Source organism: Myodes glareolus, chromosome 11, assembly GCF_982192425.1.
Source record: "Myodes glareolus chromosome 11, mMyoGla1.1, whole genome shotgun sequence".
NCBI lineage: Eukaryota > Metazoa > Chordata > Mammalia > Rodentia > Cricetidae > Myodes > Myodes glareolus.
This window is the reverse complement of record NC_142036.1, coordinates 74,379,160-74,393,469: the sequence shown is the minus strand read 5'-3', so window position 1 is coordinate 74,393,469 and position 14,310 is coordinate 74,379,160.

Sequence of the window (14,310 nt, the reverse complement as noted above, 5' to 3'; positions counted from 1 at the left end):
TTGTGTGAGTCCAAGCAAAAACCAAATTCAGAAAGAAAATTAGAATCTTACATTTTCTATCTATAAACTTCTATCACTTACATTCCATTCACTCTTGAAAATAAATCTGAGTTAGACTGGAAGATATTTCATGCTTCATGGGTTTTAGCTGGATTCTCACTATGCTACTCAGACTGGCTGCCAAGCCTGGTCTCCAAAAGATCCTTTTCCCTCTGCCTTCAAAGTAACTGGAATCACAAGCAACCAGTACCAAGTCCAGCTGAACCTGAATTTTAGCTAGAAGGTGTACACAAATATGCTTCAAAAATTAAGCTCAGTATCAAGCAACATTTAAGTAATAAAATGAAGTATGATATTGAGACCTTGTGATGCTCCAAGGATTTTCACTGTGTGCTGGTCTCTAGGCCTCTTTTGCTACAGAAATAGACACACGCTGTCAGGTCTAAATCAGGAGTGACTTTTGTAAATCAGTTAAACATGTGAAGAGTTGTATGAAAACCAGGCAATTTCTAAAGTCTGTCAGATTTATCTGTCTGAAGAAAGGACTCCCAGAAGAGGAGCAGGGAAATTAGAGAACCCTTGGGTGAAATCTGCAGCGATCTTCTGCCAGTACCAAGGAAGCAATGATGCAAGTGCTAACAGTACTAAAAGACTCTAATGCTAAACTGAACGTGGAAGAGGGACTTCAGGATCAATTGGTTTAAGAAGGTCCATTTGAATAGTTTGATAGGAAAACTACAACTAGAGCTTATTTCAAAAATTGGCAAGCCATTGTAACTATGCTGATTTGTTTCACTTACTCATAGGTATGTGCCTTAGAACCCTTTAAAAGAGCTTACAGACATGAATTAGGACTTAATGATGAGGGTGTGTTCTGAGACATGCATCATGAAGCTATTAAGCCATGCGGTTTGTATACTTACATGAACGTCTAGCTGTTATGGCCTATTAAGCACCTAAGATATACAGTATTACTTATTGCTCTTAGGCTGTAAGCTTGTAGAGCATGCTACTTTACTAATTAACTATAGTGGTTGTAAATATATTTAAATCTAAACATACTTATACATTTAAAATGTAGAGTAGAAATATGGGATGCATCCTAATTACGGTTTCTATACTGTGAAGAAACACTATGACCATGACAACTATTAAAAATGTTTTCCTTCGTAAGACTTGCTTTGGTTATGGTATCTTTCACAGCAATAGAAACCTAAATAAGACACTGACAAAACACTCATATACATATAAACATTTTCTTTTAAGAACAAAATATGATACATCTTTTCCAATAGGAAAACAATAGGAAATCATATTCTTAAAGGAGAAAAATAGTTGAGTCCATTTTGTTAACCAGAAAGAACTCTGCTGCACAATGACCAATGTAGTAAACTGTAAAAGCTTATGAAATGTGGGTGAATAGGGCATATAGTTCTCTCCAGAGAAGAAAGGTTTTATTGGTATGTAGGTTTCAAGTCATAGGTACACATCTTCAGTGGAATGCCACCTGTGAGAACGTTACTTTGTCACCTTGAATGTTACACCGTTGCCTTGACTGTTACATTGTTGCCTTAAGCTGATAAAGTGTAGCTGGTCCTCTTCAAGAACAAAAAAAAAAAGGAAAACATTTAATTGACATGGCCAACTTACAGTTCAGAGGTTTAGTCCATTATCATCATGGTGGGAGCAAGACAGCATGTGGGGAGACATGGTACTGGACCTGAGAGTCCTTATATCTTGACCCAAAGGCAATAGGAAGTGAACAGAAACACTGGACATGGCTTGAGCATATATGAGACCTGAATGCTTCCACAGTGACATACTTCCGGCAACAAGACCAGACCTAGTCCAACAAGGCCACACCTTGAAATGTTGTCACTTCCTTTGTGGGCCATTTTCCTTCAAACCACCATAGTATGAAAGACTTATTTTAGCCCCCAACTCCAGTGGAAGCACCCTGTTCAACCCAAGGCCACACAGACTACTAGAACTCTACTCTACAAGTGTGCAGGCCCCTCACACGCACACACACTGTCAGCGCCCCACCACCCTGACTCCAATTGCCCATTACTTTCTCATCACTGTGTTCTCTTTTCTCTCAGATACTATTAGCCAGTATATTTTCCAATGTGATGCGCATGTGAGTGAATGTATGTATACGTAGATGCAAGTCTGAGAGTAAGATTTATAGATTGATCACAGTCTGTATTATTTAGCATCCCTGACACAACAATATAAGAGAACCAGGAGCTAGATATTATGATCTATGCATTTCAATGTAGAAAAAATTTAATCATAATTTTAAAAACTAGTCTTTATAAATTTACCTGTTCTGTTTTCTTACAGTAAATTTGACATACAGTAATATGAAATTAAAATATATAAATAAATATAAAACAATATAAGTGAATCAGGAGCTAGATATTAAGATCTATGCATTTCAATGTAGAAAAATTTAATCATAATTTTAAAAACTGGTCTTTATAGATTTACCTGTTCTGTTTTCTTACTGTAAATTTGACATACAGTAATATGAAATTAAAATTTACAAATACTACTTTTTACTTGTTTTCATCACCTACTTTCAAAAGATGGTTTGATTCCCTTTTAGTTTATGTCATTTTAAAATAGTATGTTGAGACATTTCCTCATAAAGTAGCAATTACTGCAATTATTTTCATGGATTTTGTGTAGCAATCCAAAACATGCAGTCCTTGATGAAGTAACACTTAATATCTGCATCTTTCTTTATGTTCATTTTTTCCTTTTTGTTTTCATTACCAAAATGTATTTTCAAGCTGATGAGGGGGGTAGTGGAATTAGGGATAGGTTGGCGAGAACCAAGAGTAAGGGTAGGGAATGTGGGCAGCATAGCTGGATAGGTATTAGTATGCTTACAAAAAAAGAAAAGTAAACCAATCCAGCAACACTGTCCTGCCTGTAAATATGCTGGGGCAATGGTGGCACAAATCTTACGACTATAACAAACCACTATTTGTTTTTATTAAAGACCCAATCTGCAAGATGGTGTTACAGTGAGCACTGGGGTCCTTGTTCTTCTCGGCCACCTGGCTAGCTTACACTCGAACTAGTCACACAGAAACTGTATTCATTTAAACACTGCTTGTCCCATTATCTCTAACCTCTTATTGACTAACTCTCACATCTTGATTTAACCCATTTCTATTAGTCTCTATATATCACCACAAGGTCGTGGCTTACTGGAAAAGATTCAGCATGTCTGATTCTGGCAGCTCCATGGCGGTTCTCCGACTCTGTTTTCTTCCTCCCAGAATTCACTTCTGTCTCTCTGCCTACTTAAGTTCTGCCCTATCACCAGGCCCAATGCAGTTCCTTTATTAACCAACGAAAGCAACACAAATACAGAAGAACCTCCTAAACCAAGATGGAACCTATATCTGACACTCCTTGTATGACCAAGAACCTGAAATTAAATAGCCTAGGGTAAAACCAAATTAGTCTTAAATTTTTTAATTAAAAAATATCAATAAAAATGTTCCTAATGACCTATAAGGATGATCCCAACTAAGATTCCTAGCAGTGGTAGAGAGGGTGTCTGAATTGGCTATCTGCTGTAAGTAGACTGTTAACTTCCTCATTTGCCATCAGAGATACTCTATCCAATAACTGATAGAAGCAGAGCCAGAGATCCACAGACAAATATTGTGCTGAGTTCTGAGAGTCTTGGGTAAGAAAGAAAGGAGGAATTGTACCAGTCAGGGTGGGTCATTCATAACAGGGGAACCCACAGAGAGAGATGGCCTGAGCTTGTGGGAACACATGGATGCAGGACCAACAGCCAGAGACCAACAGCCTAGGGACAGACCTAGGCCTTCTGCATGTGTGTGACAGTTGTGTAGCTTAGTATCTTAGTAAGGCGTCTAACAGTGAGAGCAGGAATCCTCCCTGGTGCTTAGTTGGTTTTTGGTAACATGTTCTCCATGCTGAAATACTTGGCCCTGTCTCAACATAAGAGGAGGAGCTCAGTCCTGCCTTAACTTGATTCTCCATCTTTGAGCAAGTCCATGGGAGGCCTCTCTGTAGACCGAAGATTCTGTCCCACCGAGTCCCACAGACACTCAGTCTCAAATAAACACACAGGGGTTTGTATAAATTATAAACTATTTGGCCTATTACTATAGTAATGAGGCTTATTACTAACTAGCTCTTACAACTTAAATTAATCCATAATTGTTACCTATGTTTAGCCATGTGGCTTGGTACCTTTTCTCAATAAGGCTTTTTCATTTTGCTGCCTCTGCTTCTGGATAATGACTGCATTTCTACCTTTCCTCTTCCCAAAATTCTCCTACTCTGGTTGCTCCACTTATCCTTCCTGCCTGGATTCTTGCCAATCAGTGTTTTATTAAAACAATGTGAGTGACAAATATTTACAAGTCCAAGAGCATGATCCCACAGCATCTATCATTTTCTGAGTGGAGATGGAGGAAGAGTGGATGGGGAGGGGCTAGATGGGAAAGGGAAGGAGACAGGAGGAGAAGAGGGAGGAAAACTAGTTGGTATGTAAAATAAATGAAAAATGTTATTTAAATTAAAAAAAGAAAAAATATTCCTAATAGCATTCTGCTATACTTGTCAATCAGTGTCTTTCTTGCTCTAGGCTCAAAGGAGCTTCTGCCACCAGCAGATGGGAACAAATATAAGACCAACAGTCAGACATTATACTGAGAGTGAGAGACTGGAACTCTAAGCCCTAAATGGAATGTCCCCATCAAATACCTCCCCTTAGTTCTCAGAGAAACCTGTGGAAGAGGAGGCAGAAAGAGTGTAAGAGATAGAGGCATGGAAGACCAAGCAAACAAAACCTCCTAAATGAACATGAGCAAGGCACATATGAACTCACAGAGAGTGAGGCAGCACATACAGGACCTGAACTGATCTGAGCAAGGTCATTTGCATATATGTGTGTGTATGTGTGTGTGTGTACAAATATATCCCTCTCTCCTTATACATACACTATATAAATATATATAGTGACTTTCAGTTTATGAGATTCTTGAGTGTACAAATAAAGTTTTTCTCTTTTTTCTTGAGTCTTTTCTTGGGTTCTTTTCTTTCTAGTTGTTTATATTGTCCAATTCTGATAATCTTATTATATTTTATATTGTTTTATTATTCTCCCTTAGAAATCTGTTTGCTAATTTTTTAGTGAGAGACAGAAATGGAGTAGATACAGATGGGAGAGGAGATTAGGAATAGTTGGGAGGCATGGAAGAAGGGAAACCTGTAATAGTGATAGACTGTGTGAGAAAAGAAAATCTATCTTCAATAAACAAAAATAAGAATAAAGAAAGAAATCAGGGTAGGGATAAGCTAGAAGGGAGTGGTGGAGAGTGTCCAGTGATGGGAGAAACACTGGGTGCACCACTAGGGTTTGCATAAAACCCCTCCCTATAACAGGTGGTCTGCTACTGAGCTCAGGATAAAATGGGAGACTGACATTGAAGGGGCAGGGATAGGACAAAGACGGCCTAACTGATTCTCAGTCTAGGATGGCAAGTAGGTTTGCAGTGAATGCTTGCAGGAGCTGGTGGATGAGACAAAGGGTGTTTATACCTACTACAGAATCACCCCCTTAGGAAAGAATGAATTGGTCTAAATAAGTTCACTATTTTGAAATTCTTCCTATTAAATATGACTTTTTAACTCAATTTGAGTAATTTTATCTGTCAGGCAATAGTAATTGTAGATGCATAATAGGATATCAAATAATTATTCTAACATAAAACTTATAATTAATCTTGGGAGATATTAATAAAATGATGGGTGTGGTCAATTGACAGAATTAACCAGACAAGCTCAAAGATAAATAATAATACTATATTTAATAATTGGAAAAACAGAGAAAATTCACACAACCAGTGATCCCACGAACACCAGGAGTGTGGAGAGAAACAAAAAGAGAGAGAGCGTGCACCTGGATGCTTTTATCCTTTTTTCTTGGCTTCTGGGGGCCACACCCTAAACAGAATGTGATTGGTTGAGCTTCCCCATCATCTCCCTCTTTTGTCTAAATATGATCGAACCAAGCCCAATACAACTACATATGGTAGGAACAGATACCAAATATAAAATTACAAACAACAAACAATATTAAGTAGGAGACACATAACAAAAGTTCTACTAAGCATTCTATCTCAAGGAGTCTAAATAATGTACTGAAATTGAGTTTAGCTAAATCATGAGGAAGGTAACTATAATTATCTAATCTTCAACTCCATCAAAGATCTGAGAAGGAAAGTAATATTACTTGAGCAACCAGGAAGTACAAACAAGAAACTTCCAAAATGTGCAACAAATGACAGAGACAACTGACTACCTGGACAATCACCCAAAGTCTCATTTGCAATGTTGAGTCAACCAATTTTGGCTAAGGCCTGACATAACTGACATGCCATTTTCAAAGGCAAGAAACTTTTTTGAACTATCTTACCCTGTCTTGACAGGATAAGACAATCCTGTTTTTATTCATTTACGGATACTCTGTGACTCTGTCAGTGGTCGAGGTATGGGCTTTTCTTTGCCCAAAGGCCAGTTCTGCCAAGAAGAAGACAAGCTCCAAGTAGAGAGTCTTTGGTGCTCAGTGTTCTCTTGGGAGTAGAGCAGTGTTGCCAGGAGTGATTGTGTCTCATTAGCATGGAACTCTAGGTTAGATTAAAGGCCATTTTCTACAGTTCTTCGAAGAGGTTGAAGATTATATTATCTATATTAAACATAATCTCTATGTATCTAAAGAACCTGATTGGCCTAAATATAAATATGACAAACATATATGATTATTGATTTATAATTCTCGATACCTATCTAATTTGAAGACTAAGAGAATAAACAATTGTGCAATAAATGAAGACAATGAGCTTCAAATGTAAACAATGTATATCATTACATAAATAATATATAAGTATCTTAATCAGAGGTAGAAATGTACACTGCAATATGGTAAAAATATGTATATATATATATCAATACTATATATATATATAAATACATAGCAAATGTTTTAAACAGAGGTAGAAGCATACTCACATACAATATTCAATATACTTTAACTTTTATATCAATATACAAGAGTCAATGCCAATATAATTTTCTAAAAACAGTAACTCATAAATACCAATATATTATTATCCCATCACCAATTAATTGCTCTTTTTTAAAGATAAATGATAATATACAAATAATTGGAAAAACAGAAAAAACTCACACGACCAATGATCCCACGAACACCAGGAGCACCAAAAAAAAAAACAACAACAACAAAAAGAGAAAGAGAGAGCACCTGGATGCTTTTATCCTTTTTTCTTGGCCTCAGGGGGCTACACCCTAAACAGAATGTGATTGGCTGAGCTTCCCCATCAATAAAAGAAAAACAATTTTATGAAAAATAAAAATGAATAGATTTGTTGATATTTCCATACAAAACAATCAAAAGTTGATTATTTTTTTACTTGCTCATTTTGAATATGTGAGTGGCTTTTATGGATTCATGTTAGAGCAGTTGGTCCCCAGTTGGTGGAACTATTTGGCAAGAGTTGGGATGTGTGGTTTGTTGTATGAGTTATGTCACTGGTTTTGTTGTGCTTTGGTTTGAAAAGATTCCTAGGGTTGAGTCTCTCTCTGCCTGCCGGTTGTGCATCAAGATAGAAACTTTCAGGATTTCCTTAGCTCTAATATTATGAATTCTAACACTCTGAAGTCATAAGCCAATTAAATATATATAATTTTATTTTACATTATAATAATTAATAATAAATAATTTATAGTAATTTATTTTACATTATAAAATAAATAGGTAAATAAATAAGGTCTGATGTAAGCAAAAATGAAAGTTGTTTCAAATAGCTTGAAAAAAAGAGAATGTATTTCTTAGACTAGAGAGATGGTCCAGTGGTTAAAAACACTGTCTGCTCTTCCATAAGATATAGGCTTGATTCCCATTACCCATATAGTGGCTCACAATCATCTATAATCAGTTCCAATACACTTGGCACCCTCTTCTGGCCTCCACAGGCATTAGGTATGAACACACATGATGCACAATCTTATATGTAGGCAAATCACCTGCACATATAAATTAAAAATGAATAATACAATGTTTTATTTACACATATTAAGCCGTGTGATATGTAAATCTGATCTGACATGCACACCCATGTTGTGCAGAAGGTATAGCACGTCTACCTATTGGAAGACAACTGTACTAACTTCCTCATTTTACCCCTGTTGCTTTGATAAAAAAAAACTGACAAAAAACAATTGTGGGAGAAGAGTTCTATTTTTCTTCACAATTTCAGATTAGAGTTGGTCATCCTGGGGAAGTCAAGAAGGCAAGAATTTAAAACAGTTACATTATATCCATAGTCCACAACAGAGAGTGGTGTCGGAGGCCCTTCTATATTTGTGTTGTTTTCATTAGTTATTAAAGAAACCTGCCTTGATAGGGCGGATCTCAGGTAGGTGGGGAAGACAGAACAGAATTCTGGGAAGAAGGACAGAGCGGTAGACGCCATGACTCTTCTGCCGAGACAGATGCTAGTTATACTCATGCCCGTAAGCCACAGTAAAATAACGACACACACTAATGGAAATGGGTTAAATCAAGATGTGAGAGTTGGCCAAGAAGAGGCTAGAGATAATGGGCCAGGCCGTAATTTAATTAATACAATTTCTGTGTGGTTATTTCGGGGGTTAAACTAGCTGGGCAACAGGATGCAGCCGGCTTCTCCTACAACAAGAGAGAAAATGAAGCTGTGCCTACTTACCAGCTCTCTCTACTCTTCAGAATCCAAACCCACTGGAATGGGGCTAACCGGTTTTAGGCTATGCCTTGCCACATCAAATACACTCGAGATCCCCCAACCTTCAGTTCATCAATAAGATCTTTCTATTACATTTTCTTCTCCCAAGAAGATCCATGTGTCTTCCTCCACTGTAACTGAACTATTTGGGTTTAAGAATGGTAGCTTGTTTATCATTTACTTAATGGCTATTATTCACATATAAGCAAATATATACCATATTTACCTTTCTGTGTCTCGATTACCTCACTTGGGGTGAATTTTTCTAGTTCTATCCATTTACCTGAAAATTTTATGATTTTACTTTTTTGTTTGTTTGATTGGTTGGTTGGTTTTTTGAGACAGGGTTTCTCTGTAGCTTTGGAGCCTGTCCTGGAACTAGCTCTTGTAGACCAAACTGGCTTCAAACTCACAGAGATCCACCTGCCTCTACCTCCCAAATGCCATCACCTGGCCTGATTTCATTTTTTAATGGTTGAGTAATATTCCATTATTTAGATGCATCATATTTTTCTTATCCATTTTTCTGTTTAGGGTCATCTAGGTTGTTTCCAATTTCTGGCTAATATGAAGGAAGCAGCAATGAATATGGTTGGGAAAGTATCCCTGTGGTGAGGTGAAGCATCCTTTTGGTACATATCCAAAAGTGGTTTAGCTGGATTTTTTTAATTACATTTGAAAGATTTGTTTTATTTTATTTTTAATATTTATTTTTATTTATTTATTTATCATGTATACAATATTCTGTCTGTGTGTATGCCTGCAGGTCAGAAGAGGACACCAGACCTCATTACAGATGGTTGTGAGCCACCATGTGGTTGCTGGGAATTGAACTCAGGACCTTTGGAAGAGCAGGCATCCATCTCTCCAGCCCATAGCTGGATCTTGCAGTTAAAGATTCTCTCCAGACTTGGTGTCATGGGTGTGTGTTTGCTCATTCCTGGAGTAGTCACTACATAAGCCACAAGTTTACTTGTGGAAATACAGAGCAAGGGTGCCTATTTTCATATCAGTGGACTTGATGTGGAATGGAGAGATACATCTCTGAAATCAATACTCACTACGTGTCCGAGGGCTTGGAGAATATAGTTTAAGGAGAAGTTTCCTAGAAGGATAAAAGCATCTGGGTTTCTTGTGTCCTGTTACCAGTATTATATTCTCAGCACTTGCAATGCTGTTTGACATATAGCATATGAACAATATAAATTTGTCAAAACAAAGAGAACACTTATGTACTATTTCTGGTCCTTATATAATTCTCTGTCTCTTTATAACATTAGAGATAAAATACTTAATCTCACTTATGAGTAATTACAAAAATTACTGGGTATACAAAAATATCTGCTGGGTATTACACCAGTTGAAATGCATCTTGATTTGATAGTTAAGTAGTTCTTCCAAGTAGTCTGGTCCAAATACTTGACGGTAGAAAAAGCCAAATACTCTTCTTCATGTAACTTAAGCAAATGTGTAGAGTGAGGAAATGGAGAATAATAGGTGGACACAAAAAATTCTGGGTTCCACTTTTTGCTGTGCAATAAAAATTTTCTGTATATGGAAAATAATCTTTCCATATCTTCTTTGAAGTCAAAAAATGCTGAGTTAGTATGAATGCAGACAACTTGTCTGCATAGGAGGCTGACTGCCAGTTGAGGGCAACAGAGAGCAATGTGGAAGAAAATCCAAGATGTCAGCCACAACTCTGCAGTGAAAGATCCCACCCATCTGTAAAACAAGTCAGTAAGACAGCCAGCAAGAAAACAACCAAATGCATTAATAAATGGCATAAATATCCATGGAGACAGACAAGAAACAATGAAAGGAAATTCAGAATATTCAGGACTCAATTCAGCACAGTTTCCAGAAGTCCTTGGTTCAGTCATCTGTCTCCTGAGCTGCTGAGTTGAATGATGTCTAAGATTCCTTACATCTCTGAAGTTTAGTCTCCCAGGTTGACTAACAGAGACCTCATGTGGACAGTCTTTCTGCAATGGTGATACCTCCTGTAGGCAAAGAATTAAATGATTAGCATGAAGGCGAGAAAATCTCCATACAAACAAGATGACACAGACAGAGCTGGGTGTTTTATGTATAAGAAGTATACATACACACACTGACAAAACTAAAAAAAAAGAGGTCATTTACTTGAAAGACAACAAGGTTGAGGGGTGTTGGAGGGAGGAAAGGGAAGTGGAAAAGATGTGATTGTATTATAACCTCAAGATGAATGGCCTAAGCTAAGAAGCTCAGCCTCTTGACCTGGTTTTCTTGAAAGTTCCTGGAAGAAAAGATACCTTGTGAATCTTATATAATACCAGCACCTCCAAACTTCAAGTCCTACATCGGAAATGCTCTCAAATTCAAAGCTTTTCAATGTTGGCATGCCATTTAATTAGTTTTCGACTTTAGAGCCTTTGAGATTTTTGGTTTTTCAGATTCAGGATATTCAACCAGCAAGGTCTGGTATGTAATTTCCCCCTCTGTATGCTGTGAATATCATTGGTTAATAAAGACACTGCTTTGACCTATAGGAGAACAGGGCAGAACAGAGTCATGTAGCCCTGCCAGAGACAGACATCAGAACTTTACCCAGTAAGTCACAGTCTTGTGGTGATACACAGATTAATTGAGATGAGTTAATTTAAGATATGAGTTAGTCAGAAATATACTTAAGCTATTGTCCAAACAGTATTGCAAATAGTATTGTTTCTGTGTGAATATTTGAGGTCTGAGCTGCTGGGCACCTGGAAAACAAGCAAACGGCCTCCTATAACAAAGGTCTATGTAAATATTCCAAAAATCTGCCACACATCATGCCCCAATCATTTTGGGAAAGAGACACCCTACACAAGCTCAAGGGCGTAAGGTATTTTAGTTGCCATTCCCAGGACTAAGAGGAGCAGAAGGCTATATAGGGAACAGAATAGCACCTGAGACAGAAACCTTTGAAACATCCAAATTTTCCTAGTAATGAACCCTGTGCCTTCTATCAACCCAGAGAGTGTGGAAATGACACTCCTTGTGTCTGTGCGCAACCTCCATGAGATGGAGGAAATGTATATCCTGAGTGTTGTGTGCTTTCATTGAATAATCCTCTCCTTGTTAAATTTGTTCACCATCCTTCCTAGTCAGATGGAAGCTGGGAACATTTGACTGTCAGCTCCTGAAGGAATTTATTCAAAGGACCACAGAAGCCAGGAGAGATGTAGGCTGTTTGCAGTCAAACTACTTTGGATCTGGTACCTAGAAATATTAATATTAATTTATCATTGCCATGAGGATAAGGGAACTTGTTAGAGGAACTCAGATACAGCTGCTTCAGCTTTCTGTTCATTCTAATCAGAATTCTCACATGAGATTTGTGATGGACAGTGAGAGAGAGCCAAGTGCCTGCCCGTGAATTACTAAATGGTAATTTAGAAATGTAGAACTGCTTTTGCTATTTAAAAAAGAAAGGAAAGGAAGGAAGGAAGGAAGGAAGGAAGGAAGGAAGGAAGGAAGGAAGGAAGGAAGGAAGGAAGGAAAGAAGGAAGGAAGGAAGGAAGGAAGAAGGAAAGAAAGAAAGAGAGAGAGAGAGAAAGAAAGAAAGGAAGGAAGGAAGGAAGGAAGGAAGGAAGGAAGGAAGGAAGAAAGAAAGAAAGAAAGAAAGAAAGAAAGAAAGAAAGAAAGAAAGAAAGAGAGAGAGAGATGATATGGTAGAAATAAGAAGAAAAGGACTTACCAAGTCTTATTCATGATAAAATGCCTATTGGAAGAATTCAGAAGTGATACTGAATTTCCATAACACCATCTCAAGGAAAGATTACAGATATCAGTGTTGGCACCAGAAAACTATCTTGAAATGAGAGTTCATGGCTCATAGATTATTAGACCTTCATATACATATATACATATGTATATATGAACAGGATGAACATGTGTGTGTGTGTGTTGTGTGTGTGTGTTTTCATTTTGTGTATAAAGAAACAAAGGTTTGAAAAGCAGCATGGCTACCTCACAGTCCCCCATAAGCAATCAAGAATTCCAGCTGTTGTGTTTAAGACTGTCCACTTAGGTTTTAAGCCAGTTGGTCCCAGTTCCACAGGGAAATCATGGGAAGTATTAATAAAAACAAAATGGGAAAAACACAACTAATAACCCTACAGCTTGGGTCTCTTTGCTCCAGAAACCAACGGTTGCCTTGCTGACAGGAAACACACTTCAGCAAGTATATGCACAAACCACACCCACACATATGGCCAGCATGCAAAGTCACGGGATTGAGACGAATTCTCCTACCTCAGTCTAAAGTGTTAAATGTCAAGCAAATGCTAAAGTTGTTATTCGGAAAATTCTTGGACTGTCTAGTTTGCCATCTCTAAGACTGCACCTGTGCCCACCAAGTTCACTTACAATCTTTTCTACAAAAAGAAGAAGTGGAGTTCATCCAGGCGTAGGAATTCTGTTACTTTGAATTTCAAAACATTTGAGCAATGATGATATAGAGAAAGAACCGAGGTGGTTAATCAAGATATGGTAAGATTTAGTGTGTTCCTGACACTGACTAAATAGTCATATTAAATGAATAATCAATGTCTGCCTCATAAATAAATGTCAGACATGTCCACTTGTTTCGATTTTAATTTTTTATGTGTTTATATCTCTTGTTATCAATTCTTGTTGATAATTGGTAAAGTTAATTTAGTAAAGCATAAACTTCCTTGGATTAAAACTTGACTTGGTAAATCATAGTTTTGTTTATCTGTGTTTATGTTATAATATAAATTTTGAAATTACAGATTTCTCTTTGCAATACAAAGAATTAGAAAAACCCCACTGCACCCTTAAAACGCTCACTTTCCTCGTTACAATTTAGCCTTATGGCCACTAGATGGCACTGCTGCTATTTGAATGGAATTTCATTTCCAACTCTTAAAAAAATGTGGTTTGGAAATGATTTGGAGTGTCATTTCTTGGGAGTTTGTACAAACAGAAGATACCTGCCACTTTGTATATTAACAACTACAGAATTTTCTTTTCAGATGAAGAAGAAACCCAACAAAGGCGACATAACTTCCTAAGGATTCTTAGGGAAAGAATGTAAAGTCAGGAAACAGATCTTGAATCTGCATATCACCAACTTCTAAGTGGCAAGAACATTTCATCTGTGAATCATAAACCCATCACCAAACCCACTATATAACATTTATTACACATCTAATTTTACTCAGCTTTTTACTGATGATCTTCTTAGAAACTAGATACGTGAGTCATGGGAACTCATGACTTTGGCCAGAATTCCATGAGAAAGTAAAGTATAACAGGGTGATTCCCATCTCTAGGGTGCAGTGCTTCATGGAGGCGGATACTTGCAAATCCCCCAAAAGTTCTTTAAACTAGAGAAACACCGCCTACACATGAGGCCATGAAAGGGGACAGAGCATCTCTGGCGATTTGTAGTGACATTTTTCTTCAGAGTATTGGAGGGTAG